Here is a 16,260-nt window from a genome sequence, read left to right as displayed (position 1 = left end):
GAGAGCAAATTACATGCAGACTCCGGAGACATGCTATTGTATAATAATGCAAAACATTCAGATAAACAGAACAATGGTAAGAAATTGGTGACAAAAGTTACTCTATTAAATTAGGAATCTTGGGTTCCATGTTTGTGTCTCTGACTTGCCACATAAAATCACTCCTCTTTTGAATAATATGAGGTAATTGCTATAACAATTGTTTGGAATCATTCAAAAAAATGAACACTTCTTGATGATCCATCACTTCACAGTAATTGGATACACTGCTAACAATTGGATATATTTTGCCTATTGGGATATAAAACAAATATGCTCTGGAAAACCAAGGAGATTCCTGATGGTACTTTTTTTTTTTTCAGTACTTTTCCTTCTCACTAAAATTTCCTTATTTCATAGAGAAACAAAAAGGAAGAACAAGAGGGACAAAATACTCCTTTATCATTCAGTCTACAACGAATCCAATGGCTCAGAGTGTGTCCTCAGGAGTCTGGAGCTCACATAGGCCTAGATTCATCAAATCATGGTAAATATAGCTGAAATATAGCATGTTAGCATCCCGCGATAAAAAGATGGGCATGGTTAGGGAAATTAAAGAAATACCACACTGAATATATAAGTATTGCATCATTTAGCACCTCCTGCGTCATTTTACGCGACGCTCATCATTTTGCATAAGATGCATTATTTTATTTATATGTACAGGCTTCCTGCACCTGCCTCTCTGAGGGCATGTCAGATGTTGGAGAGAGAGAAGAGGAGGTAAGTTGGGTACTTAGTTGGAGTTTAAGTGGAGATTTTTCTACTGATTACGAGGAATGTGCAGCAGGGACGGATTCGTCGGGACCCAAATCCGTTGCATCCGTTCTTGGGGGACCCCAATAGATTCATTAGGTACATATGTATTTGTTTCACAAAAAAAAACCCCATCCCAACCCTTTAAATTTAATTAACTACACCCTCCACCCTCCTGCCCCCCCCAAGACTTGCCTAAAGTCCCTGGTGGTCCAGCGGGGGTCCTGGAGCCATATCCTGCACTCGGGCCGTCGGCTGCAGGTATTCAAAATGGCGCCGACAGCCTTTGCCCTTACTATGTCACAGGGGCTACCGGTGCCATTGGTCGGCCCCTGTCACATGGTAGGAGCACAACGCTTTGGCTGTCAATGCTTTGGCTTCTATCTGGTTTTATCTTGGTTTCTAATAGCTTGTTGGTTTATTTGCTTTGGGCGTTGGTTACCGGGGATATGCTAGAGTAATGTTATATGTATTAGTGCGTATAATTTTATTGTTTGAGTGTTGCTGGATTGCTGTGAGGCTGCAACAAAACTCTGTCCAATAATAAAACATTGTTTAGTTCTGACCGGCGTGGTAGTTATTTATTTCAAGGCATGGGGATGGTGCAGACAGTGCAAAGGGGAAAGGAATGGCTATAAGATGGAGGGAAGGGGGGGGAGCGAAGGTCTAACCCCTGCCCATATTGTGTAAAACTATTTTAGTTTCATAATGTAATATAAAAGATAGAAATGTTTGCCAATTTGCTTCAGAATTTATAAATTTTTGCCACAGGATCTACCCCTGAGCTCCCCCAAACCCTCAAGCTTAGATCTGGTAGAGTGAAACTCTTACAGCAGCGGGGGAGGGTGGGGGCTGTCAGGTCCACCACAGTAATTTTTTTGCAGCAATATTTAGTAGATCAGTGAATGTGCACATTTACTTGAACAACATAAATTCTGCTGAATATTCCACTAAAGTTATGTGGGCAACTTTACTTGGATAGCTTTGCTACTGGATAGCTTACAGAATATTGAGTTCTGTATAATTAGGATGGTACCCCATCCTGTGCCTAAATGAGACTGCAGTATCTATAAGCCATATTTTTTCCTCTTTGAGAACAGAGTATTATTTTTAGTTCCAGGTAAACAACAGAGAACATAATCCTGAGAGCTCTGCTGTCTCACAAGGTGGTCTTTTCTACACTTATGTGCTAATTTACAACCAGCAGTTGCTACATTACAGTGCAAGTATTTGCATTAGGTTTCTAATTTAAACCAAATAAATAGAGAAAAGAAGGCAGTATCCTAGATCACATGGACAGGCATATATTCTTTTTTCTGTATTTGTGATCACTAAGCTGAAAATCTTTCTTGCTATGTCTCCAGGCAATAACAGTTAGCAAGAATTCTGAGGTTAGTTTACATAATATCAAAAAGAATTAATGCTAATATCAAACACATACAGCTATCCCACTATTGCTATCATTGTAATTGCAAATACAACAGAGAATGAAATGCATAAACAATTTCATGGCTGAGGAAATTAAGGCAAGCGGGAACCTGAACACAGCAAGTATTAGGAGATTGCAGGTAGTGTTGAGGGCATCTAGTCATTTAGATAAAGATGATCTGATAATCGCCTCATATTGTTTTCCATGTAATCACTACATGTTTTTCAGTTCAGTTTCTTTTTATAAAAAATGGAATCTTTAAACTGAGATGGGCAGCTGAGAAGACATACTGTAGTCAAAAAATTGTACTACCAAAATGGTTCTGGTATTGTCCATTTATTGCATCACTCAGTAGCATTTATACCTGCATAAAACTTGAGTTTGAAAATGCTTTCCAGAATAGAAGATAAAAAGAAGCCTATGCACTAACCCATGCTAAATATGGAAGGATAGGATAGGTGACTTTTTGAATTTAGCATGCATGCTAAGACAGGCCTTACTACCCATGTACTAAGCTAATGATATGTCAGCGATAGGGGTGTGCATTCGTATTGAACATAAATGTAAAACGCTACTTTTTTTTTTTTTTAACTTAAAAAAGTGATAAGACATAAACGATCGGATTTCCCGGAGGGAACTCGCGGGGAATCACGTGACGCCGCGTCACGCCGACGTCACGTGATTCCCCGCGGGGTCGCTTCCGGGATCCTCGTTCGGCCCAAAAGGAACTTTTGGCCAGCTTGGGGGGGCCTCCTGACACCCCCAAGCTGGCCAAAAGTTCCTTTTGGGCCGAACGAGGATCCCGGAAGCGACCCCGCGGGAAATCACGTGACGTCGGCGCCACGTCGCAGTGACACGGCGTCACGTGATTCCCCGCGGGTTCCCTCCGGCACCCTCGTTCGGCCCAAAAGGAACTTTTGGCCAGCTTGGGGGTGTCAGGAGGCCCCCCCAATCTGGCCAAAAGTTCCTTTTGGGCCGAACGAGCGTTCCGGCGCGAACCCGCGGGGAATCACGTGACGCCGCGTCACTCCGACGTTACGCCGACGTCACGTGCTCCTTGCAAAGTTGGTCAGAAATGGCGTCCTGACCCCGCTGGACCACCAGAGAGTTGTGGTAAGTCTTGGGGGGGGGGGGGATAAAGGAGGGTGAGGGGTTTAAATTTTTATTTGCACATATGGACATATACTCAACTCATTGAATTCTGTTTATGTCCATATTGACCGCAAATGGGACCCCCTTTGGACATATGGACATATGAACTTAAACTTTTGCTCTGCACATCCCTAGTCAGCGATAAAGTAGCTGTGTTAAAGTGAGCACAGTGCTGCAGTGATAGCTCTATGAATAGTGAGAGAATCTTTCTAACCCTTGCAATCAAGAACCTCCCCTAGATTAAGGCCACAACATAGGAAAATCCCCTCCCTCCCCTTTGAATAGCATCTCTTCTCCTGATCAGCAGAAGGAGAGCCCCATACCTGCCTGATACCATCTGAAACTTCAGTTCCACTCTCTGTAGCTTCATGATTTGATCTTCATGTTCTATGGATGTGTGGCTCAAAGCACAAATGATTTGATCTTCATGTTCTATGGATGTGTGGCTCAAAGCACAAAGTTACAGAGAGTGGAACTGAGAATCAAGGCAGCAAACTAGCAGGAATGAGCCTTCTCTCCTGCCTGCAGGGAAAGCCCCAGAGAAAGCAGGGGTCTTTAAGAACATAAGAAATTGCCATGCTGGGCCACACCAAGGGTCCATCAAGCCCAGCATCCTGTTTCCAACAGAGGCCAAAACAGGCCACAAGGTTTGGCCACAAGAACCTGGCAATTACTCAAACACCCAGAAGATCCCATGCTACTGATGCAATTAATAGCTGTGGCTATTCCCTAAGTAAAATTGATTAATAGCAGTTAATGGACTTCTCCTCCAAGAACGTATCCAAACCTTTTTTGAACCAAGCTACACTAACTGCACTAACTACATCCTCTGGCAACAAATTCCAGAGCTTAATTGTGCATTGAGTGAAAAAGAATTTTCTCCAATTAGTGCTACTTACTAACTTCATGGAATGTCCCCTAGTCCTTCTGTTATCCGAAAGTGTAAATAACCAATTCACATCTACTCATTCAAGACCTCTCATGTTTTTAAAGACCTCTATCATATCCCGCCCCCCCGCCGTCTCTTCTCCAAGCTGAACAGCCCTAACCTCTTCAGCCTTTCCTCATTTTGGTTGCTCTTCTCTGTACTTCCTCTATCACAACTGTATCTTTTTTGAGATGTAGCGACCAGAATTGTACACAGTAGGGATGTGAATCGTTTTTTCACGATTTAAAATATTGTCCGATATATTTTAAATCGTCAAAAATCATTAGCAGCGATATTTAATAGGAATTCCCCCGATTTATCGTCAAAAATCGTAAATCGGGGGAAGGGGGAGGGGAAGGGGGAGGGCGGGAAAACCGGCACACTAAAACATCCCTAAAACCCACCCCGACCCTTTAAAATAAATCCCCCACCCTCCCGAACCCCCCCAAAATGTCTTAAATTACCTGGGGACCAGTGGGGAGGGGGGGGTCCCATTGTGATCTTCCACTCTCGGGCCACGAGTGCGTTGATAGAAAATGGCGCCAGCGCTACCTTTGCCCTGTCATATGACAGGGCAAAGGTAGCGCCGGCACCATTTTGCTTCCTGTCCCCCGACGTCACGAGCGTAGGAGATCGCTCCCGGACCCCCGCTGGACCCCCAGGGACTTTTGGCCAGCTTGGCGGGCCTCCTGACCCCCACAAGACTTGCCAAACATCCAGCGGGGGTCCGGGAACGACCTCCTGCACTCAAATCGTGTTGCCGTACAGCCGGCGCCATTTTGCAAAATGGTGCTGGCCATATGGCCATTTTGCAATATGGCAACACGATTTGAGTGCAGGAGGTCATTCCCGGACCCCCGCTGGACTTTTGGCAAGTCTTGTGGGGGTCAGGAGGCCCGCCAAGCTGGCCAAAAGTCCCTGGGGGTCCAGCGGGGGTCCGGGAGCGATCTCCTACGCTCGTGACGTCGGGGGACAGGAAGCAAAATGGCGCCGGCGCTACCTTTGCCCTGTCATATGACAGGGCAAAGGTAGCGCCGGTGCCATTTCTATCAACGCACCCGTGGCCCGAGAGTGGAAGATCACAACGGGACCCCCCCCACTTGACCCCAGGTAATTTAAGACATTTTGGGGGGCATTCGGGAGGGTGGGGGATTTATTTTAAAGGGTCGGGTGGGTTTTAGGGATGTTTTAGTGTGCCGGTTTTCCCGCCCTCCCCCGATTTACGATTTACACGATATTTAAAAAAACAAAACCGCGACGATCCGATTCCCAACCTCCCCCAGCCGAAATCGATCGTTAAGACGATTGATCACACGATTCACATCTCTAGTACACAGTATTCAAGGTGTGGTCTCATCATTGAGCGATACAGAGGCATTATGACATTTTCTGTTTTATTAACCATTCCCTTCCTAATAATTCCTAACCTTTGTATACTTCTTTGACTGCTGCAGCACACTGAGCCGACAATTTTAGCATATTGTTTACTATGATGCCTAGATCTTTTTCCTGGGTGGTAGCTCCTAATATGGAACCTAACATCGTGTAACTACAGCAAGGGTTATTTTTCCCTATATGCAACACCTTGCACTTGTCCACTTGCCCAATCTTCCAGTCTTGCAAGGTCCTCCTGTAATGTATTACAATCCACTTGTGATTTAACTACTCTAATTAATTTTGTATCGTCCTCAAATTTGATAACCTCACTCGTCGTATTCCTTTCCAGATCATTTATATATATATTGAAAAGCACCAGTCCAAGTACAGATCCCTGATGCACTCCACTATTTACCCTTTTCCACTGAGAAAATTGATCATTTAATCCTACTCTCTGTTTCTTGTCTTTTAACCAGTTTGTAATCCACGAAAGGACATCGCCTCCTAGCCCATGACATTTTAGTTTTCTTAGAAGCCTCTCATGAGGGACTTTGTCAAATGCCTTCTGAAAATCCAAATACACTACATCTACCAGTTCACCTTTATCCACATGTTTATTAACCCCTTCAAACAAATGAAGCAGATTTGTTAGGCAAGACTTCCTTTGGGTAAATCCATGTTGACTGTGTTCCATTAAATCATATCTTTCTATATGCTCTATGATTTTGATCTTTAGAATAGTTTCCACTAGAGATGTGAATCAGAACCGGAATCGGTTCCGATTCCGGTTCCGATTCACATCATGATTTTTTTTTAGCCCGGCCCGATCAGGTTTTTTTTTATCGGCTGCGCCCGCGCCGATAAACAAAAAACCCACCCCAACCTTTTAAAACTAATCCCTTAGCTTCCCCCACCCCCCCAAAACCTTTTACAGGTACCTGGTGGTCCAGTGGGGGTCGCTGGAGCAATCTCCCGCTCTCGGGCCGTCGGCTGCCACTAATAAAAATGGCACCGATGGCCCTTTGCCCTTACCATGTGACAGGGTATCCATGCTATTGGCCGGCCCCTGTCACATGGTAGGAGCACTGGATGACCCGCGCCATTTTTAAAGATGGCGCCAGCCATCCAATGCTCCCTCCATGTGACAGGGGCCGGCCAATGGCACAGATACCCTGTCACATGGTAAGGGCAAAGGGCCATTGGTGCCATTTTGATTAGTGGCAGCCAATGGCCCGGGAGTGGGATATCACTCCCGGGACCCACACTGGACCACCAGGTACCTGTAAAAGGTTTTGGGGGAGTGGGGGAAGCTAAGGGATTAGTTTTAAAGGGTCGGGATGGCTTTAGGGGTTATTTTTGTGTGCCGTTTTTCCCACCCTCCCCCAAAATGATAAGAGAAACCCCATGAACAATTTTGTGGGGTTTTCCTATCGGTTTCGGGGAGCCCCCGATGTCTGATGATTTTGAAAATATCATATGATATTTTCAATCATCAGAAATACGATTCACATCCCTAGTTTCCACTATTTTTCCCAGCACTGAAGTCAGGCTCACTGGTCTATAGTTACCCGGATCACCCCTGGAGCCCTTTTTAAATATTGCAATTACATTGGCCTTCCTCCAGTCTTCAGGTACAATGCACGATTTTAGTGATAGGTTACAAATTTTAACTAATAGATCAGACATTTCATTTTTTAGTTCCTTCAGTACCCTAGGATGCATACCATCTGGTCCAGGTGATTTGCTACTCTTTAGAAAGGGAAAGCAGGATGGAGTTAAATTGGGAAGGAAGAGTGCCCAGAAAAGAAGGAGATATGAATCGGGGGAGTTCCTTGAAAATGAGGCGGAGGGTGACTGAATTAGTAGTGGAATTCCCAGAGGGGATATGATCATTTGGAGAAGGCTGAAGATTCTCAAACAAGAATTATCATCATTCTCCAATTCTGGGAAGCAGCTAGCACATATGGGGACTCTTTAATGTGAGTTTACCCTTTTTAGTAGCACACTTTTATAAAAATTAAAATGATGGATATTCAAGTCATTATCCCCTACTCTACATATTTTGAATATGTATCCTTGTTAAAGTTTAGATAACTTATGTCAGGGGTGCTCAAACTGGTCCTACAGTCCTCCCCAGCCATTTGCATTTTCAGCATATTCCTAATGAATATGCATAAGAAATATTTGCATACGCAGTTGGTAGTGCAGGCAAATAAATCTCATGCATGTTCATTAAGGATATCCTAAAAAAAAACAACTGGCTGGGGGAGGGGCCCATAGGTCTGGTCTGAGCACCCCTGACCTATACAATAATACTTACACAAAAACAATTTTAGCATGGACTTCTAAAACAATTTAATGTGTAAATTAAAGGAACTGAAAACATGGTTATATATACAGGCTTTTAAACAAATTGAAGGAGACTCAAAAAGCAAATAAGTAGTATTTTACTAAGTTTTTAGGATTTATAATGTTATTTTACTGGATTTCTTTTATATTTTTAGTAATTTTATTTAAATATGAATTTTTTCAAGTTTTATTTCGATATTAGTATTTAATTGATTATTTTTATTATTTTAATGATATTTTATAATTACTTGATTGATAAGATTGTTATTTCTATTTTATTATGTGAACTGTAAACCGTTGTGATGCCACCCCAAACAACGGTATATAAAAATTGTAAAATAAATAAATAAATGAACATTAAAATGTCAAATATTATGTGATACAAAAAGATTTAGTATACTTGTGTTAAAAGTGTCAGAAGTAAGATGACTATATTATTCTTGTGCATGGAACCCAAAAATATATTAGTTAAATAGTATGAGAATTTTACTTAACAAGGGCATGCTAAATAACTTGAGAATACTAAACTGTGAATGCTAAGTTCTATTTTCCTTGTCACTCCTTCTGTTGGCTTCCAAGTACACGCGTACGCTTGGCATATTTCATTGTTAAAGGAAGAAATAGGAGATCTGGTATGCTACAAATTAGAGGTAAAAACAGACATGAGTGCATACTAAAAGGGATTGATAAGCTATTTGTCCTGAAGTTGTTATCTCTCTGTCCAATTCAGCTTACATATCACATCAATACTTTCTGAAGTCACACACTACCAGACTGATTATAAATATGTTTATGAGAATGGAGACTAGAAGGCCATAAGAAGGATCTTAATGCAAGTTCTTAAAGATTAGTCAAGAATATATGTTCTTAATATCAATAACAAATGTGATGTGCCAGCTTGCAGAAATAACAAAATTAAGGTTTGAGGCATATTTCACAACCGACCCTTGGAATACTGCCTTCTTTGTGTAGAAACAGTATTTAAGTCTTGCTAAAAACATAATGGATTTCAGAATGCTACTCAGAGCCATCTTCCTTTGATGTCATTGATAATAAAGATGGTGGCATTGTACTGGAATAGAGTCCAGTGTATTTTTCCGTGAACTTATAGAGAATAACCCAAGCCCCCGCAATGTTTAGAACCATCTATCATCTGTGTTAGTAAGGATCTACAGAGTATGGTATGAGAGAAGGGGACAGAAAGGAGCATGCAAGGAGGAGACCCAAGGAGGAATCAGGCTGTTGTGACTCAACAGGGTACTGGCAGCTGATTATTTATTTATTTATTTATTTTGAACTTTTCTATACTGACATTCATGCGTCGAAGAACATATCAGATCGGTTTACAGTGAAACAGGATACAGCATTAAACGAATGCAATACATAGAACAAGGGATACTGAAACTGGAATAATGGATTTCAGAGAACAAGTAATTAAATAACCAAAATCAAGAGATAACAAGAACTAAATTACAGATAACAGGAATTGTAGATAGACATAAGTAAGACACCTTGTCATGAACCATAGATCAAAAAGTGAACACTGAGATTTGGATTGGATATGAATGTGTCTATAAAGGATGGGTTGATTGAGGATTAAGTAAAGGCTTGGCTGAAGAGCCAAGTTTTGAGTCTTATTTTGAAGGTAGCTGTACATTGTTGATTATTCACCTCTTTTTAACCACCCTGTAGTGCAGATCCTTCAACAATAGCACCACACAGTCTGCTATTGCCCAAAATCTCTGCACTCAAATCAAAACACCTGATCAGTAGAAATCAGTTGATTCGGAAGTCTCTGACTGCCTACAGTGGTCTTTGGCCATAACACTATCAATAACAGCAAACCTATCAGTAACCTATGGCTTGGAAATACATTTACATTGTGTAAAGAAATGTGAATTTATTTTTAAAGTGCTGATGTGTGTATCAATGTATCTGTCACCTCCTGCTCCATGGGGATTTCCTAGCTGTGATGAATTCCTCATCCAGGGAGATCCTGAATTATCTGCAGGAAGAGCTATCCCTGAACCAGCAACACAACTCACATGGGAGGGGGTGATACTGGACTTGGCTCTTATTACTGGGGACATATGTTATTTATTTAAAAGACATCTGTCCCAATCTATCACCAGTTCTAAGTGAGTAACATAATTTACATTCATAAAACCATAAAACAAACACTAAAATCTCAAAACATAGGGCAAACATAAAACACATTGCACTCCAAAGGTAAAGACTAAACATGCCACAATTGTCAGCATAACATTCCTGTCAAGCATCAGTTTGGTGAAAATTCTTCTAAAATGCCCATTTCTTCAAATCAAAGTATAGCTCACCTCATGTCCAGTAATCAAACAAACAGAATGTCAAAGCAAATCATCAAAGTCCTCCTGACCCCACCAAGCTGGCCAAAAGTTCCTTTTGGATCCAACGAGGGTCCCGGAGCGAACGCGCGGGGAATCACGTGACGTTGGCGTCACATCGGAGTGACGCCGACGTCACATGCTCCTCGCAAAGGAGTACAGAAATGGTGTCCTGACTCCCCGCTAGACCACCAGGGAGTTTTGGTAAGTCTTGGGGGGGGATTAAGGAGGGTGAGGGGTTTAAATTTTTATTTAGGATCAACAATCGCGATTTCCAACGTATTCAACATAGCTATGTTGAATAAGTTGGAAATCCGATCGTTTTCGCCTCATCACTTTTTTAAGTTAAAAAAAAAAAAGTTGCGTTTTACCTATAAGTTCAAAACGAATGCACACCCCTAGTGATCGCTGCCGGCTTTCGCACCCAATAACTACACCATAAAAGGTGTAGTTATTCGGCGCAAATCTGGCAGCGATAAGGAATCTTACCTTTCGCCGCCAGCGATGTGTCCACAGCGTCGGCCCCGGTGCTGCCCCAACTCCTCCTCTTCCGTGGCCGACTCCACCCTGAGCTAGCTATCGTACACGAAAAGGGACTTTTCGCGTACGATAGCGTGAGAGAATGACCCCCTTAGTCAGAAAACTCCAATATTCAGCATTATTCAGCTAAGTTATCTGGGTAAGTCTGATCATGCCAGAGAGTAGTTCTAAAGTTATCCAGATAAACTTTATCTGGGTATATTTAATGGAGAGCATAACTGACGGCATTACCCTAAATTTACAAGTACAATTATCTTGGTAACTTTACCCAGATACTTGGTGAATATGGGCTTCCAGATTCACAACAACATACTAAAAATGTTCAGCAATATGAATAAGATACAAGTTAAAAATGTCAAAATTCAGCCTTATGAGGACAATGTTCTAAGCAAGTTTCTCACCTACATTGATCTGTTTGAAAATATTTTTCTTCAAAATGGCTAAAAAGTATATACAAGGTTCACAATATATAAATAGGGATGTGCACTAATTTTGAAACAACATGAATATTTCAGCAAAATAAGATGTTTTATTTCATGTTGTTTCAAAATGAAATGAAAAATTCCAATAAAGTTAGGTTTTATTTCATTTTGTATTGTTTTCTGTTTTGTGCACATAATGTGCAAATTGTGTGCACAAAAATGTCAACATTGTGCACAAATGAATTCTGTGCATGCAATTTGCCACACAATTTGCAAACTGTAGGTAGAAAAATGGAAAAAGAAATAATACAAAAAAATACTGCCCAACCCCCAAGAACAGAATTGGTTTGTATATACCTTAAGCCACATTAAAAGGGGTGTTTCCCTGGGATAGTTTAATTTAGGGGAATAAGAATGCAAGCAAAATGGCATTTTAAATGTGGGTGTGTGTACTTTTACCCCCTTTCTCCATCTTCTGAAAAAGGAGGTACAATGTTTGAGGGTTTTTTTATCACTCATGTAAATAATTTTCTAATGAAAACCTTTGCACGCAGTTTTCTCTGAAATAATCTACCATTTCCAAAGGCACAAAACTACCTGCAACCTTTGCACCAAGACAAAGTATTGAAAATTACCCCCTACAAACAAGACTAATCATTTTTTCAGTATAAAAACATAATTTCTCTGTCTCCCCCCCCCCCCCCCAAGCCTCTTATCCTTAGTCTAGTACAGTGGTTCCCAAACCTGCACTTTTGAACCCACAGCCAATCATATTTTCAGGATTTCCAGAATGAATAAGCATGATGTATAACTGTATGATTTGAAAACCCAGCATAAGCACATTGATGTCAGCACACTTATTGTGGATATCCTGAAAATCTGACTGGCTTGGGGGTCAAAAGGACAAGTTTGAGAGCAACTGATCTAGGAGTAGTCACCACTATTGCCATTACAAGTTTTCTCAAGGCTTAAAGAAGCAGCATGTTATAATAAGGCTGATTTATATTTTACTTTGCTCAAATGTTATCTCTAGTATGCATCACACCACTTTCATAGCCGCTACTGTACATTTTTCGCAATATTTTTCAGAGGAATGTGTCACATGGTAAGTTTAGTGCACTAGTCCTTTGGAAAGAAACAAAATTACCTACAGGTGCACATCTTCATTAATTGGTACTGTGTATATTATGTTTTTGAAGGATATGGCATTATTTGCTAAAATTAGATGCACTTAGCAATGAATTTCTAGTTGGCTGAGTAACAATTCAGCTAACATATGCAGCTGCTTTCAAACTTGTAACTCATCACTTCATCATCATTGACTCTGAAGTACACTTAACCATAGCTAGCCCCAGTCCCTTGATTTCAACTATCCAAAGCCCAAATGTAGTATATCTTCCAATAATTTAATTTAATGAGGGATTGGCAAAATCATTTGCAATAAGAAGTAAGAACTGTAAAACTCATTTCGCTGCCTTGGAAGGCTTTGCTTGATACAACTGTCAACTCTGTATTCTCTCGTCTTGCTGTTCGGAAGCATTTGTTTAAACCTTAGGCACAGGTACAGATAATCCAGCACAAAGACCTGCAACTGCAGTATGCCCTCCTTTTTCTCGGGCAGCTTGACCAGTTTTTCAGCCTGCTTGAGGTTCTCACAGACCCTGCTATTTCTGCTTCTCAGTGGTTTTCATGGTGCACATTGGGAACCCTGTTAGTCCTTTTGTTTGATCTCCTGATAATTGTTTGAGAGTGTGAACTGTGAGTGTGGTTCTCCACCTTTCACAGACAGCATCTACTCAGCACCTCTGTGCTCCTCTGCTGCTGCCTTGATTTTGTATTTTCTTAACCTCTTTAATGTGATTGTTTTCTCTAAGGGACTACCTCCTGAGGAAGCTGGGTTTGGCGAAACAGGGCCTTGGGGATTCAACTGCTATATCCTGGAAGTCTGACAACTATTGCAAGGAGTTTGATATGGGTTCTAGCTTCATAATAGCTAGCATCTCACATTTCTAAGGGAAACTATTTGATTATATGTTTTATTTGTATCAAGTCTGTAATTTGTTTTGTTTCACTTGTGCTAAGCTTGTGATACTTTTGCATCTTCTATTTAATTGATATATGCTATGTATAATTGTTTTTCAGTGCATTGTGCAAGTATTACTTTCGTATTTCTTTATTAATTGAGTAAAACTCTTTAGTTAGTCTAGTCAGGGATTGTTTATGTAGTTGAACTCAATCAGATGTGTGCTAGTTTTTGCTTCACAAACCAGCCTATTTATTTTATGTAATAGCATGTTTGCTGTCAATAAAGAATATTTTTAATTATTGCAATACTACATATCCATTGGTCCATTAGCACTTTTTTTCCTTTGGGAGATTTATGTTATATATATATATATATATATATATATATATATATATATATATATGTCAAAAAAACCCAGCGTAATAACGTTGGAGACAACTAGCACTTTTTACATATAGTCATCCAATTTAAATAACCCACAATATTTTAAAAATATTAACTTTTTATTAGTGTATTAACACTCACTCTACAAATATATTAATACAAAATTACAACATTATGTCAAATACATTATTTTTACATACATTAAAAAATCATATTAGTCCAATGATTATTAACCCTCAGTTTTCTCCTAACTGCTAAACTCAATCTTGCCCTCATTGGACTTATACTCTCTTTGATGTTGTACTTGGTCTTCTGTGATGAATCAACCACTGAACTATTAAACATTTTATCTGCATAGCTTAATTACTACTGCTATGCCCATCAATCTTAACACAATTTAGTGGTATGTTCTATTTTGATGGTTCCATCTTCCATCCCGACAAGGACCTTGTTTCGCCAATGTTGGCTTCTTCAGGGGACTACTTGTATAGAGACCAAACATCAACAAAACCAATGTCTTCTATTTCATATATCTGAAAATACACAACTATATTAAAAACAGATCTATTGCTAACAATGATCCTCCCACCCCTCCATAATCATATATTTACCCAATCTTCAACAATGTTCAAACATCTTCATTACCCCTGTTTTTATCAACAATATTCAAAAATACTTCATGATGCTTCATTAATGATTACAATGGAAATCATAATATTTAAAAATTCTAACCTGATACCCACTCCTGCCTAAACTGAAAGGAGTGGATTCAGACCTACACATTCAATTCACTCCGGCTAAATAGCTCCAGATTTTAATTATAAAACTCCCGAATATGAATGTGACCATACAAAGTATTTTCAAAAAAAATTATTCTTTATTCAATTAAATCCTCACCTTTAAAACCATCTTTAAAAATGAGTAGTTTCCAAAAAATAGCTTAATTATTTCTTTTAATCTGGCATCGTCTTCTGATGTTCCCCCAGAGAGACTAATAGGACTTTACCTTTATCTCTTCACAAACTCGTCTCTACCGGCATCTACCATGGATACAAACTTTCAAAGAGTATTCACTGGTTATCATCACCTATGGACATTACAAATTACAATTTTCTATTAATCTAACACCTGTGAGACAAAACAAATGGCGCTTCCTCCTGTTGTTTTTGTGTCTATTTAAATTATAGGAATTACCTTTTCCTCCACAGTGAAGCTACTATTCACAATAATGTTGCAGATTCAAGCTCTTCTCTCAATCTTCCGAAACATTTTCAAGGCAACTACACGCTACCGCTGTTCAGTTCCTTCTCATTTAACTTCAAAATCATTCCTGGTAATTCTCAACCACCTTCAATTTCTATAAATTTAAAATCAAATAAATAACAACCCAAACCATTCTCAGTCAGCTTCCTCCATCACAATCGTCCATCACACTCACCTTCCTCAGCATGTAGCCGTGCTTCGTCTTCAAAGGTTTTTCCACAATGAGGATACTCCTATCAAAACCACCCTTATATACTCCTCCACGGTTTTCTATGGCATCCAATCCCAACTCACGTCCGAATCTCTCTCCAATCAATGCTCTTCTAAAGAGTATATGTTATACATAATCAATTCCCTCCCACCGAACGTGCTGCCTATTCCTTTCCCCGTACGTCACGCTCTAACTTACACGAATGCTTCCCATTCTATTGTGGCATTGAGCCCCTTAGGTGCCGTAGTCTTCCAGTAGTAAATAAATCTTTGCTCTGTTTGCCGCAAATCTTGAGAAATATGTCCTCCCCTTCTATTTAAACGTTGCTGTAATATGCAAAATTTGAGCTGATCTTCTGTATGGCCATAATCCTGCCAATGTTTGACCAATGGAGATTCAATTTTGGCTGTATGTATACAGCTCCTATGTTGTATAATCCTGGTCCGTATTGGTAATTTCGTTTGTCCAATGTATAATTTCTGGCATGGACATAAGATGACATATACCACCTTGTCTGTACCACAGTCAAAATGATGACTCAATACTTGTTTATAAGGCATTTAATAGGCATTTTCATCCGCAGAATCTTCGAACAAACATTCCGGCAGGACAATTTTTGAGATTGAGACGGTTATGTAGTGGTACGGATGAATACAAAAAGCAAGCAGAGTCAATGCGGGATAAGTTTGTAGCAAGAGGATATCCAAATAAGACCATCAGGAAAGCATATAAGAGAGCATTATATGCAGATCGAACATTATTACTTCAAACACGACAACGTAGGGAAGAAGATAGATTAGTATGTGTACTTCCTTATTCACAAAGAACTCATAAGATTCAAGACATTATATTGCAACATTGGCACGTCTTAACACTCCATGATTCTCTAAAAAATAAACCTGTATTCGCCAAAACCAGAGGGCGAAATTTACGAGATTTATTAGTACACTCGGACTCACAGACAAAAGATACAGGACAAACTCCTGGGCAATATAAGTGCCAAGGTTGCTCTGTATGCAAG

The 16,260-nt window shown here is 40.2% G+C and overlaps 1 protein-coding gene across 4 annotated transcripts in view; it reads right to left on the bottom strand.

Moving 5' to 3' along the window:
- The window catches only part of ERBB4 (erb-b2 receptor tyrosine kinase 4), a 2,403,189-nt gene that overhangs the window by 528,471 nt on the left and 1,858,458 nt on the right, over positions 1-16,260 (bottom strand). The window lies entirely within an intron of this gene.

Source organism: Rhinatrema bivittatum, chromosome 6 (assembly GCF_901001135.1).
Source record: "Rhinatrema bivittatum chromosome 6, aRhiBiv1.1, whole genome shotgun sequence".
NCBI classification, from domain to species: domain Eukaryota; kingdom Metazoa; phylum Chordata; class Amphibia; order Gymnophiona; family Rhinatrematidae; genus Rhinatrema; species Rhinatrema bivittatum.
Note: the sequence above shows the minus strand (reverse complement) of the source record. Positions and strands in the feature narration are given on the sequence as shown.